Source organism: Polyodon spathula, chromosome 8, assembly GCF_017654505.1.
Source record: "Polyodon spathula isolate WHYD16114869_AA chromosome 8, ASM1765450v1, whole genome shotgun sequence".
NCBI classification, from domain to species: domain Eukaryota; kingdom Metazoa; phylum Chordata; class Actinopteri; order Acipenseriformes; family Polyodontidae; genus Polyodon; species Polyodon spathula.
The window spans coordinates 38,908,337-38,921,856 of record NC_054541.1 but is presented as its reverse complement, the minus strand read 5'-3'; positions in this window follow the sequence as shown (position 1 = coordinate 38,921,856).

Below are 13,520 nucleotides of genomic sequence, written 5' to 3'. Positions count from 1 at the left end.
TAGTTACCCCCCTTAAAGTTTATACATACTGTATAGTATAGAATAGCATAAATTACCAGGTTTTGATAATTTCATAAGATATTATCCAGTTAAATGCAAAAGTGGATTAACAGGCTGTTTCCCCAGAATCTGATACTCCCTATATTGTATTGTATATTAAATAATGTTAATACCAAGTTGCATGACAATTAGATAAGCAATTAGCCAGATATATGCAAAAATGTAAGAATGGAGAGACAGACACCCCCATATTTACCCATAATCTGGTATTCTCTATAAATTATGCCAAATAATGTTAATACCAAGTTTCATAACAATTGGACAAGCAGTTCTCCATATGTAACAATTAAGTGTTATATTCAGATGGACAGATTTACAGACAGACCCATATATCCACAGAATCGTATATTATAAATGACATATGCAGAATAGTGTTAATAACAAGTTGCATGACAATTGGATAATTGTTTTCCCAGATGTACAAAAAATCTGTGAAGTGTGTGAATTGCATACAAACGACCGCTTCCACTAAATGCCCAGCGGGACATAATAACACCTTAATATTCACAGACAAGATGGGAAATATGCTTCTTATGTAAAACACTGCATCAACACCGCCCCCCGACACCATACTAAAATGTAAGTATAGGCCGGTGATATAAACCAGTTAGTGTTTCCAGGTTCAAACTTGAAGGTCTCCAGTTTCATCTGAATCACATTATAACGGTTCCTTTCAGCAGACCTTTCTGGTTCCCTATTGGGAACAGAGAGAACCAGGTAGTCAGTCCTGCAGTACCTTCTCAAAAACATGTAATGTTGCTAAGCCCTTTATACCACAAGCTGCTTTTTCTGTCTCTTCTGTGTTTTGGTATCTACAGCCACAGATGTCTCAATAAATATTGCCTTCTCCTGTTGAACATTACATTTTCAATTCATTTTTCCATTTCCATTTAGAATTCCCTTGTACTCAATGGTAATTTATGGACATATGCCGCGATCGATAAAAACAGTATAAAACTCAATAGACTCGCATATGGGATATGAGTCAAAGGTAATTAACCACCAACCATACACTGTCTGTTCTGAAAGCCTGGTTTGAAACTAAATCATTTTGGCTTCAACAATAAAAGCTCATTTTACTTTAAAACTGGTACAGTATATTAATGAGAGGCAACTTTAAAACTGAACTGTTCCCAAAGGTTAAAAACCCAGTGCACATGTTCAGTTAAGCACGACTGCTCATGGGAGCTTACATTGTTTTTAACATACAGTTCACACATTCATTCTCCTGTTTAATATTCAGGATATGTCAATGTTTAGTTGTGACTGAGAGAATCCAGTTCAGTCTGTTGGTCAACCTAGTAGATTTGTCCAGATCATAAATTACACAATTCAGCCGAGTTTTGCACAATTGGTAATATTTGCTTCAGAGCAGCAGTAAAGGACAGTGGGTGTACAGGTCAGGATAGAAGTGTATTCCCATGACAGACAAAGTGAAGGTGTTCCCCACAGACCTATACTACAGTTTAGTGTGTTCCCACCAAGAAGCCTACATCCTTTATTACACCGATGGACATGCATTGATAAGCACTGGGATTCCAAACAACCAGATAGAGAAAGTACATACAGCCTTACAGCAAATACCTTCAGAGCTAAAACAAATCTTAATAATAATAATAATAATATAATAATAATAATAATAATAATAATAATAATAATAATAATAACACATATAACTCATTTCTATTGGGCACATCTGGGTTGTGGTTATTGAAAATCCTTTGACATATGCCTCATTGGATCAAAATGGATTTAAAGATTATTGTTATCTGGGCTGGAACACAACCCAGAACCAAAATAGAAATACATGTATTGTATTGATGCATCCACTGCACCGCCCAGTCCCAAACCGCCAAATACGAAGGGAAATGGGAACTCCAGTTATCTGTTTCTACAGGTTACAGAAATAAAATAGCCATTGTATTAAAAATAATTCTGATCTGAAAAAAAAACAAAACACAACTTCACCATGCCAATGCTGTAATTGCTTGCATGTGTAGGGTTTTTGTCCATGTGAATACTGTTTATTACCAGATGTGCTCATGCTGTTAAATGTACGCTTCCTGGGTTGATGGAAATTGTGATGTACTAATGTAAAAATTTCAGCCCTGTCTGTCCCCCGGTCCTGTCCACCCCTCCCCCCAAAAAAAATGTTGATCAGGAACAGACTATCTACGACATACTGATTTTATTACAAAAAACAATGTTAATAAATAATAGTAGTCTTTCTGACAACTGGAGTCAGGTATGAGTACCAAGGCATATGAAGTGCACAATCAATACTGTCAGAAAGCCGTAAGGATGTTCTAACAAGCAAGGACCTTTAAAATGTGCAGTTGACATTCAAAAGCATTTTATTTTCTACATAGACACATGTATTTGTAATACTTTTGCTAACTTGCTCTTTGTACATATTAATACAAATCTTTCAAGAACAAATAACTCTTATGCACAGTCACTGTGGTCCCCTGAAGGACAGGGACAGATTGGTGGAGCAATGTGAGCCTGCTTTTGCCTGTGGAGTGTTAAAATCAGATTGTTTGGCTTTTTTACAAATTTAAACACAGCCTGGGCTGCTCTGCTGATATAAACAGGGACTTTCGTAATTTGATTTTTAAGGTTACATTACATAGTGAAGAACCAACAAGTTACACTATATTGCACTTCTTATTTATATCACTATAGTTGCTATAGTTTGTGTTAGCTCATAATATATATAGTGTCACTGTCTTAGCCAAACAGAAATACTTTTTTCAATAAACTGTCCTTCATCAGTCATTTTGTATGATAGTAATAAAGTATAGGTTTATAGCTGAATAAAAACACCTTTTCTAAGCATCTCGCAGAGCCATTTTATTAATCTATAAACTATAGCGCTCATACTTTCTCACTTAATTATGGTTCTGCCAAAACTTGTTACTGGTAAAGGTAGTTCAGGAAAATGCCTAGGAAAAAAAATGCCTAATGACTGGGATTTTGAAGTTTTGTGGGAATTAGACGCTTAGGTTCAAGAGTGCTGACATATGAGCTTGGGACAGTTGCTCTAAAGAACCTAGTTTGAAAGTATTTGAAATCATTTGACAGCTTGGGTAGCCCCTTGCATGGTGACCTTCGTTCAGTGAAAGGTCTCCAACTGTTGCAGCAAAGACTTTGCTTCAATTGGGGCTCTGTTCTGGTAAAGACCCCCTCACAACAACTGCTTCAGAAGAATACAAGAACCTTGTCTCATCTTGGTGTGTAACTGTGACATGATATATCCCACAGCCTAAACTCTACCAAGTGCCTGATGAATATTGATGTTCTACTATTCATACTGTGCTGCATTCACTACTATGATAAAACAGCATTCTCACTTTTGAAAACAAGTTATCAAAAAAACCTTTGAACATACTGTATGCCTATTATACAATTCATTACCAAAATTATATATTTACTGTCGCTAAATCTCAAATGTATAATTTTGGTAAGCACATTTTTTTAAAGGAGAAAGATAATGAAAGGCCGGAGCAAACGATTTAAAAATGTCCATCTGCAATGAAAGGCAAAACTATAGTCACATTTTTTAGGCTAATGCCTTCATCAGTGGCAGTGTTTTTAAGTAAGTGACTATGTGGGTTCAATCCTAGACTTTTAACAGCGAAATCACGCTTTAGTCCTTATGTTTGACTCATCCTGGATGGAGTTTAAATATGAGTGCTCTTTGGCGAGCTGGCTGCATGTGAGGAGGGCTGATTAATCCTACTTTGTTACAAAAGAGGACATAAACTCCCACCGGGGACTATTCGTCACTCATCTCCTGCTATAAAGGAAGCAGGTGTGAGCAGAATTATTTGCCCATGCAACCTCAGCATGCAATGCTGTTAGGCCCTTATGTCGAGAGAGAAAAAACAATGTTTATGTTCCAAACCAGTGACATCCTACTGCCTCAGAGCCAAAAAAAAACACGGTGTACAAGGATGCCTGAGCTTACATCACTCTGGGTGTGACTCACTTTGTCAGTGCACCTTCAGACTGGAAGAATGCCATGTCAGAAAATGTTTGTTATAGACAAGAACTTGATATTTGATTGCTTAGGATTTTGTTCACCAGTATGAAATATAAAACTTAAAAGGATTAAGTTGAATTTTGTGCCTGTTTAGTATCAGTATCATATTATGTGTATTCTGTATGGCTATCAGTTGTTGTTTCTGCTTAGATCATTGGTCAGTGCTCACTATTCCTGCAAAAATGCATTTAAAAAGACTCCTCAAGGCTGATTGCAACACTTATATCTCAAACAAGAAAATTGAGATGATAGAAAGTAATATAAAAAATACTATAGAAATATGACATTCAGTCACTTTGGTGACTAGTTCAATGGATTACTGACCAGTACCAATGGTCTTCAGGTAGTGAAAAGTTTAATCAATCAAAACAATTAATTTATCAAAGCTCCTATTTGTGAATAGGACCTAGAATAACATACAGTAAATTATGTTTTTTTTTTTTTCAGAGTTTACGTACAGCATTCATACCCTGCTGTCAGTATTAGTTTGACCTAATTAGGTAAGAAGAGATTACATAGGATTGTATGGGGTATTTTTTATTTGAATATAGTAGGTAAGTCATAAATAACCCATTATATTATATGATATTATATTGAATAAGACTATAGCTAATAATAATAATCTATAGCTCAAACACAGTTCCCTTAAGCGGCCTAAAGTGAAATTTAATTTGATTATTACTGTGGCCATATTGAGGTCCAAACCCAAAGCAACTAGATATTAGGCTTTAATGTGCAATACTTTGGCTACAGTAATGACAAAGGTCAATCCAGGGATCCAGGAAGTCTCCAGCAAAGTCTGGCTGCCTTGCACAACCAGGATTCGAAGTTGTGATCGAATTTATTACACACTTAACTCTTTGGTAACAGATAGAAAGACATTGCAAAGCTCTTTCTGAAATGAACAGTCAATCACTTTGCTGATATTTCCTGTAGCTCTTTGGAAGTGGAACTAAATAACGAGATTAAAAAGTGAGGGGAAGTTTCGAGGGTGAAGAGATAGCTGATGAGATGTAGATAACTCAGCCCAGCAACTCTTATGTTTTATCATGTATCTCCAACTGTTTGTCGTTACTAGGCACAGGCAGATGTATGTTGTGGTAAATTAAACATCTTTTAATAAAGTTGCAAGGCAGGTTGCCACTCTCATTTTTATCTGACACAAAGGATAGTTCAAAAGATCTGTTCTTCAGGGTAATATTTCAAACTATTTATCGTGTTCTGATATTTTTTTTTCTTTTCATAAAAATTGATGTTTTGATGTATTTGTTTAAAATTTTTTTAAAAAAACCCACAAAATAAAATTAGTTTTAAGTCTCCAAAAGTTTAACTATGGATATAATTATCCTGTGTTGTCTTCCTATGACCCAATGTTACATTCATCATGTGTACACCAGTAACTCATACGGCTGCCCCAGAATTGAATTACATACAAACATTAATTGTAATACATATAGATAAATATTGTTTTAATTTGTTACCTGGTAGCAGATTCTAAAATGTAACAGATTTATTTTTTTTTAAAGTAACTACAGAGCTAAAAAACTGAAACATTGGTACTGTTCATATAGATTAATTATATTGTAATTTCTCAATATTGTTAACATTTATTAGATAATTCAGATTTAAATAATTAAAACTGTTGTTGAAATGAAATTTTGTCGAAGTGTACAAAATGTGGAATTTATTATTGGCCTATATGAAGTCTATCATTTCCATTAGACTTGTTAAGCCCAGTAATGCATTACTGTTCTCTGATCTCTACTCTTCTCCAGCTGCAAATGACATCATTCCAATAGATAAACATTCCCACAAATGAAATGTGGTGAATACAGAATTCTCATGACTGCAGTGCTCTGAGATTAAGCCCCAGCAGACAACTTAACTGACAAGGAGGATGTGGCAAGTTTCCAAATCTTGGTTAGTCTAGCTTGGGGTTCATTGTGATAAAGTGGGTGGTTGCCTCCGGGACTGAAGAAAACTAGTACTTGAGTTTACTTGCAAAGGTTAAGCCAGCATGTTGTCAATGCTAAGCAGGAAAGTACATTGACAGGAATCAGCTGCACAGGAACTCGCAACCCTAGACCTATCTGCCCCATGAGGTGTTGCAACTAGGCAGTGGCTTTTGAGACATTTGAAATAGAGGAAGCGGACAAGCTATGGAAAAAAAAAACTAGCCGTCAATACCATCTACGGTAAATTATGTTCTTCAACAGAGAGTGAATTAACTGGATGTGATACTCTTTAGCCAGTTTAAAAAAAAAAACAAACAAAAAAAAAACAGTATGTACCACTTTCAGTAATCAGGTCATTTTGAGTACTAAACTAACAATCTGCTTTTTATATGTTGGCATAGCCTCAGCTGACGCTGCAATTTCCCTACACTATATCCAGAGGACTGTGGGGAGCCCCATGTTGACCTCCCCATGTACCGTGGTCATGAAAGAACACATTCTAACATACCTGAGAGTACTTTTCATTTTCCCTGATGTAATCTAGGTCCCATTTTCTTAAAGGCTGCCAGCTATGATGAAACATGATGATAAGAGTACATGCTGTAGTCTCTCCAAAGCTGAGATCATGTAACCAATATGCCCTGTGACCATGCTAGATTTATAGTCTAACTAAAACCAAGACCAAAATCCAGTATAACGAATGGCCCTTGGAACCTGGTTAAGAGTGGATCCAGTTTAATGTTATTTAGCAATGTGTATTGAATTTATGAACACATACAACCTTTTTGTGAAGTGTGTCTATGCAAAGCAGAACAGTATACTGTGTAATAAAAAATGTAATTCAGACTCTTGTAACTTATACAAATCAAGCAAATAGACAAAGAAAGAAAAAAGAACTACAACTGTTAAGAATAAATGAGCATTCTGGTATTGTATGTAAATTTAGACAAACTTGTATTTATTTTTTATCTACAGCTTCAGTTTTTGAGACCTCAGTTTCTGCAGCAATGGGGAAAACACTAGCTTCAGCAAGCCAGTTCAAACACTACAAAATGACTCAAGTAAAATGCAGTTTAGTTATTGGAATGTCCTAACTCTGTTGTCATGGTTGCTACAATCACTTTATTAGCTACAGATTCCTTTTTTGCCTTCTTTACATTCTGTCATATATACATCGTTATGAGGATATCCTTTGTGGACAGAAAAGGGGGGGTTTTTGAAAGATGAATGTGTCTCGCATTCTAAGTGACATTCCCCAGTGCTGTCACAGCTCATCTGAATCATGTCTTTTTGGAGTGGTGGTCTATTAAGGGCCAGTATGACTAGCCATAGTGTTTATATGGTCCCATTGAGAAAACTGATTGATATATATATAATATATATATATATATATATATATATTATATATATATATATTATATATGTGGTGTGTTTGTGTGTGTGTGTGTTGTCTATCGTTTGTGACTTCTTAGCAAATTACTGAGAATGAAACATTTTAAATAATAAAGTACACTATATTCAGTATCTCTACTTTAGGTATGACGAAGAGAGTCCTACTTTGATTCAGGTCAAATGACACAGTGTAGTGTCATAATAGAAAGGGCAGTTAACTAATAACTTTAACCTGACAAATCAATGACCAATTGTAGTTGACAGAAGTATAATAAGGTGTTACCTTTGCTATATATTATTATTATTATTATTATTATTATTATTATTATTATTATTATTATTAAAGAATATTATTTAGTGGGCATACACATAGCAATTTTGCAGCACAAAAACAAAAAAAAAAATGCATGTGCACACACACGCTAGACTATGAATTCCATATAAAACACCTCAGAGCCCTTCACAAAACTGAATATTGTACATAAATACATTAAAAAAAAAAAAAAAAAAAAAAACCTAAAATAAATAACGTTTGAACAATTCTAGTACTAGTGCCATATTTAATGGGGAACTTGTACGTAAAATAACATGGCTCTGTAAAAGCTCTGTATACATAACAAATGTGTCTCGTTGCAACACTTTTGACCAAAAATCAAGCATTTGGACAGTATTTAAAAATGTTGTCAGCTTTCTGGGTTAGCTGGAAATGCAGTTCGCCGCCACATTGGAACCTTTCTGGCGCTGCTGTTACGTCATATCGTTGACAGCAAACCACACCAGTGAACATCGGCAGTGTGAATTATGTCGGAATGCAGCGCGGTCGGGTGCAAAAACAACAAAAGGAAAAACAAAAAGTATTTTTATGTGCCGAAGCCTTTAAACCAACAAAGGTGGCCATAACAAAACAATGGCTACGTAATATAGTGTGGCGATGTCAAGGACACAAGGCAAGGAGTTTCGAGGCTAAAGTTTTTATTTTGTTTTAGTTTCAATAATCTCTTAACAAAGCTGCTGAATTTAATGTTACATTATAAGTAACGTAATTAATTTGCAGAGTCACTGTGATACCTTGAAAAAAATGCGCTGAGCCGATAAAGAACATGTGTGGTTGTGTTACATTAAAGACTGTACACAGTATTTATCAGTATTACTCATGACTTAAAGGTAGTGTTGAATTTACATATAGTGTAGCGTGCACGGGGGACATAAGCCCGATATACGTTCTTTTGTACAGCGGTATCGGTGCTATGCTTTAGTGCAAGAGGTCCCAGTTTCGCGCCCGCTCTCCGCCTGTGTGTGGATTGCCTCCTCCTGTTCTCTCATATTACTGAATTACAAATAGTACATTAAAATTTCGTTCTGTTCGATATTTTATTTTAAAACACTTACACTCAAAATCAATTATTGTAAGGTGACATTGGTTTTATGTTGGGAAATATTTTTAAGAAAAATAAAAAACTGAAATATCTTGCTTGCATAAGTTTTCAACCCCCACACATTAATATTTGGTAGAGCCACCTTTCGCTGCAATAACAGCTTTAAGTCTTTTGGGGTAAGTATGTACCAGCTTTGCACACAGTGTCGGAGTGATTTTGGCCCATTCTTCTTGGCAGATTTGCTCCAGGTTGTTCAGGTTGGTTGGACGACACTTGTGGACCGCAATTTTCAAATAGTGCCACAGATTCTCAATGGGATTGAGATCAGGACTTTGACTGGGCCACTGTAGGACATTCACCTTTTTGTTCTTGAGCCACTCCAATGTTGCTTTGGCCTTGTGCTTGGGATAATTGTCCTGCTGAAAGGTGAATTTCCTTCCAAGCTTCAGTTTTTTAGCGGACTGAAGCAGATACTCTTGCAGTATTTTCCTGTATTTTGCTCCATCCATTCTTCCTTCAATTGTAACAAGATGCCCAGTCCCTGCTGATGAGAAGCATCCCCACAGCATGATGCTGCCACCACCATACTTCACTGTAGGGATGGTGTGTCTTGCGGCATGGGCAGTGTTAGGTTTGCGCCACACATAGCGCTTTGAGTTTTGGCCAAAAAGCTCTATCTTGGTCTCATCTGACCACAAAACCTTTTCCCACATCTCAGCTGGGTCACTCTCATGCTTTCTGGCAAACTCCAGACGTGCTTTCAGATGGTACTTTTTGAGTAACGGCTTCTTTCTTGCCACCCTCCCATACAGGCCAGTGTTATGCAGAGCTCTTGATATAGTTGACTGGTGCACCTTTACTCCACTCCCAGCCACTGAACTCTGTAGCTCCTTCAAAGTGATTGTTGGCCTCTCTGTGGCTTCTCTCACAAGTCTCCTTCTTGTTTGAGCGCTGAGTTTTGAGGGACGGCCTTTTCTTGGCAGTGCCTGGGTGGTGTGATGCAGCTTCCACTTCCTGATTATTGATCCAACTGTGCTCACTGGGATATCCAAACACTTGGATATTATTTTGTACCCTTTCCCTAATCTATGCATTTGTATTACTTTATCTCTAACTTCTGTAGAATGCTCTTTGGTCTTCATTTTCCTTCAGATTCACAGCCTTACCAATGATCCTTCAACAGTGGGGTTTTTATCCAGAAAATGTGACAGCAACTTTAATGGTTCACAGGTGGAGGCCAATGGTAAGGTAATTGTGTCCTCGTTAGGGCAATTTCTTTCATCGGTGCAAACTGGGAGCTTCCACAGCACAGGGGTTGAATACTTATGCAAGCAAGATATTTCAGTTTTTTATTTTTCTTAAAAATATTTCCCAACATAAAACCAATGTCACCTTACAATAATTGATTCTGAGTTTCAGTGTTTAAAAATAAAATATCAAACAGAATGAAATTTCAATGTACCATTTGTAATTTGGTAATATGAGAGAATTGGTCAGGGGTCTGAATACTTTTGCAAGGCACTGATATATATATATATATATATATATATATATATATATATATATATATACACATAACACACACACTCTAAAATGCCTCCTAACTCACCATGCTTCTACCTTCAGCCAAAGCCTTTCTCTCCTGAATCTATATATGAATGGAGTAATATTGTCCTCTTCTCGCTTTGTTGTTGTTGAAAGATGCTGTGTGTCTGTGTGATCCAGTCGAGCTGACAGGCTGTGATTGGCTCTCGGCAGTTGCAGGTCCAGGATTGGTTGCTTTCGTCCATGCAAAGTATTGATTGCTTGTTTTTGGGTAGATAATGTAATTAATTTGGACCAATTAAGTCAAAAAGAGAAAAAAAAAACAGCCCTTAAGCCGCCCAGGACACAATGAGTGGCACAGCCTCACTTGCAGGGAGCGAAGCGGGGTGGCGCGCGGCAATACCAATTTGCTTGGTAGACACGCATCAACTTTTTTGAAGTGGCGATAAAAAAATAAATTGAAAAAAGAAACATAGCCCACCACCCCGCAGCACTGTACAACAACCTACAAAATTTTATAATTCTTGAACTTTTACTGCTTGAACCCAAAGAGAACCCAGCAATTATTAACAAAAAAAACTGATCACATTCTTTGCAATTGTGTACACAATAATCAGTCGGCTGGCAACTGGTTAGTTACTTAACGTGTATATCTGACAAATGATACAGGATGTCAAGTAGCTGGATTAATGCGGGGTGTTAGCGGTTAGTATTTGTTTTGATCAATAGTCCATTAACCAACATCTTTGAAATTCTTATTTTTATAATCAAATAGCTCGGGATGCTGAGAAACTTCAGCTATCAGTAGCTCCTCCATGTTGATGGATATTCGAGTTCATGACATGACACATCCCACACCATGGACCTGATCGGCTAGACCCAGATTTGCCGTGGCGGGAAAATGTTTGAGCAACAAAATATAGATCTCCGAGCGATATTTTGCCATTGTAAAATTCTGCCGCTGCGACACTTTTCTGCAACATCATTTTTTCATCAATGTGTGTTCACTCTAATTGAAATAAAACGTGAGTGATATGTATGGCTGTGGCAGGCTGGCGAGTGGAAAGAGGCCCAGAGACAGACTGCAGTTCAAAAAAATAACTATTTTATTATAAATAAACACAAAATGAAAGGGCACAAGGGCCAAAACAAAGCAATTTAAACACAAAAAAGATAAAAAGCAAAACTTACAAAAATAACAGTTTCCAGGCTGGGCAATGCCTTCACTGGATTCAAGCTTTCCAAACAACCAAAAAAAAAACCAACCTGCTTCCTCAGCTCCCTCTCTCCAAATGAGAAGCAGAGGCCTCCTTTTATATCAGGTGGCTGGGCGCTGATTGATCGTTAATCAACCTAATCAACTAATCAACCCCAGCCACCTGAACATAATAAACCCAGGCAGGCAGGGGAAGTTAACCCCATCCCTTACAATTTAAAGGGCAGATCTTTGCTCTGCCACAATGGCATTTTGCCGCTCCCCGCTAGCAGTGCCGCGACACTCATGTGTGTCCTGAGCGGATTGATTTTAAATTGGTTCAGTGGTGCTGAGACTTTCCATTGGACATCTAGCATCTATTTTCTGTTGCCAGATCAGAGTTCTTCCCTCCAGATCTAGAGGGCAATCTGGAGGTAAGAAATGGGCAGTGGTTTTTGTAAAGGTACCTTTTTTAATTTTAGAGGATTTTCTAAAGGTTGTTTTGTTCCTGTCTGAAAACATTGTTCCCCAAGATGTATTATTCATAATGTGCAAGTCCTCCTTTACTAAGATGGTGGATGTGCTGTGACATCATGCTAGTTGGCAGCTGTGACCGTTGAGCTCTATAGAATTTCTCCAGACGTTAGATTTACTTTGACTGCTCACTTCATGTGCAGCTGGTATTAGGGCCCCATAGGCCCACAGAGTCTGTGCTGCATAGAATTTGAGCGAGGGGCACAGGAGTGGGCCTAATACTCGTCGCAGAGGAAATTAACTTAGTTCTAAAAGCAGTTTAAATGTTGTTCACACAGTGAATATTTATTCTGGAAAATTAAGAAAAAAAACTACATTTACAAATTTTTGTCTTACAATTTAGCCATGGAGTGCCAATGTAATATTACTGTAGGTTCATTTTAGAGGTTTAAGAATTACACAAGTACAGTGCATTCCAATTAATTGCATCCTGTGTACTCATAGTTTTATGTGTTTACCCAAAATAAGGAATATACATTTTCATTTAACCAGAATAAGGAACATACATTTTCAAAAGAAATGCTCTTTTACGCTGGTTAATTGCATACAACTGTTACAGTAGGCACCTGGACACCTGGCAACTTCTTAACAATAATCTACTGTAATAGGACTTAAAATAATGTGCTTCTTGTCTTATTTAAAGTTGTATTTCAGTGTTACTTGCATGAATTGTCTCAGCAAATTCAGTATATATGTTGAACATTTCAGCAGCCTAATTGTGTTTACAATTAGAAAAACAGGAACTTGAGCCCTCATACTAAATAATTTTCTTTTTCCTAGAGGTGTCTGGGGCAATTCTAAAGGTTTTCTTGCATTCATCTAGAGGTTTGGGAGGGGATCTGACAACACTAATATGTATATATGCATTCAAAAAATGTTTAGCAAATAATACAAGAATTGTAGCTACACTGCATTTTCTTATGGATTTTTTTTTTGTTTGTTTTGTGTGTGTGTAAAACTCTGTCTGGGTTTTTGTTTTTTTTCTGGGGGGAGGGGGGGGGGGTTGTTTTTGGTTTCCTGCGCTTTTTTTTATTAAAAAATGTAAATCTTTCGATGTCCAAATGAACTCAGGCTGCACTTGCGGTTCTTCTACACAACCTAAAAATACCATGTTTTCCAGAAAGCTGCACGATATTAGCAAGAACTCAGACAGAAGCACTTAAATATACCCTCAGCTATTTTAACATTAATTGGGTTATTTGCATTTGGAAGTTGAAATTCTATCCCTAAAACAAAACTACATGGAAACCCAAATTACCTGAAAGTTACTACCAAAACAGAATGAGAAAAAGGTGAGACTTTTTTTCAATTTTGCCATGGAAACCCCACCTGTGAAATTCATTATTCATGCACATGCACAGTTTCACTTCCATCTGTTTACTCTGTGTTGAAGTATGATTGGTGGAATTGTGCTTTAG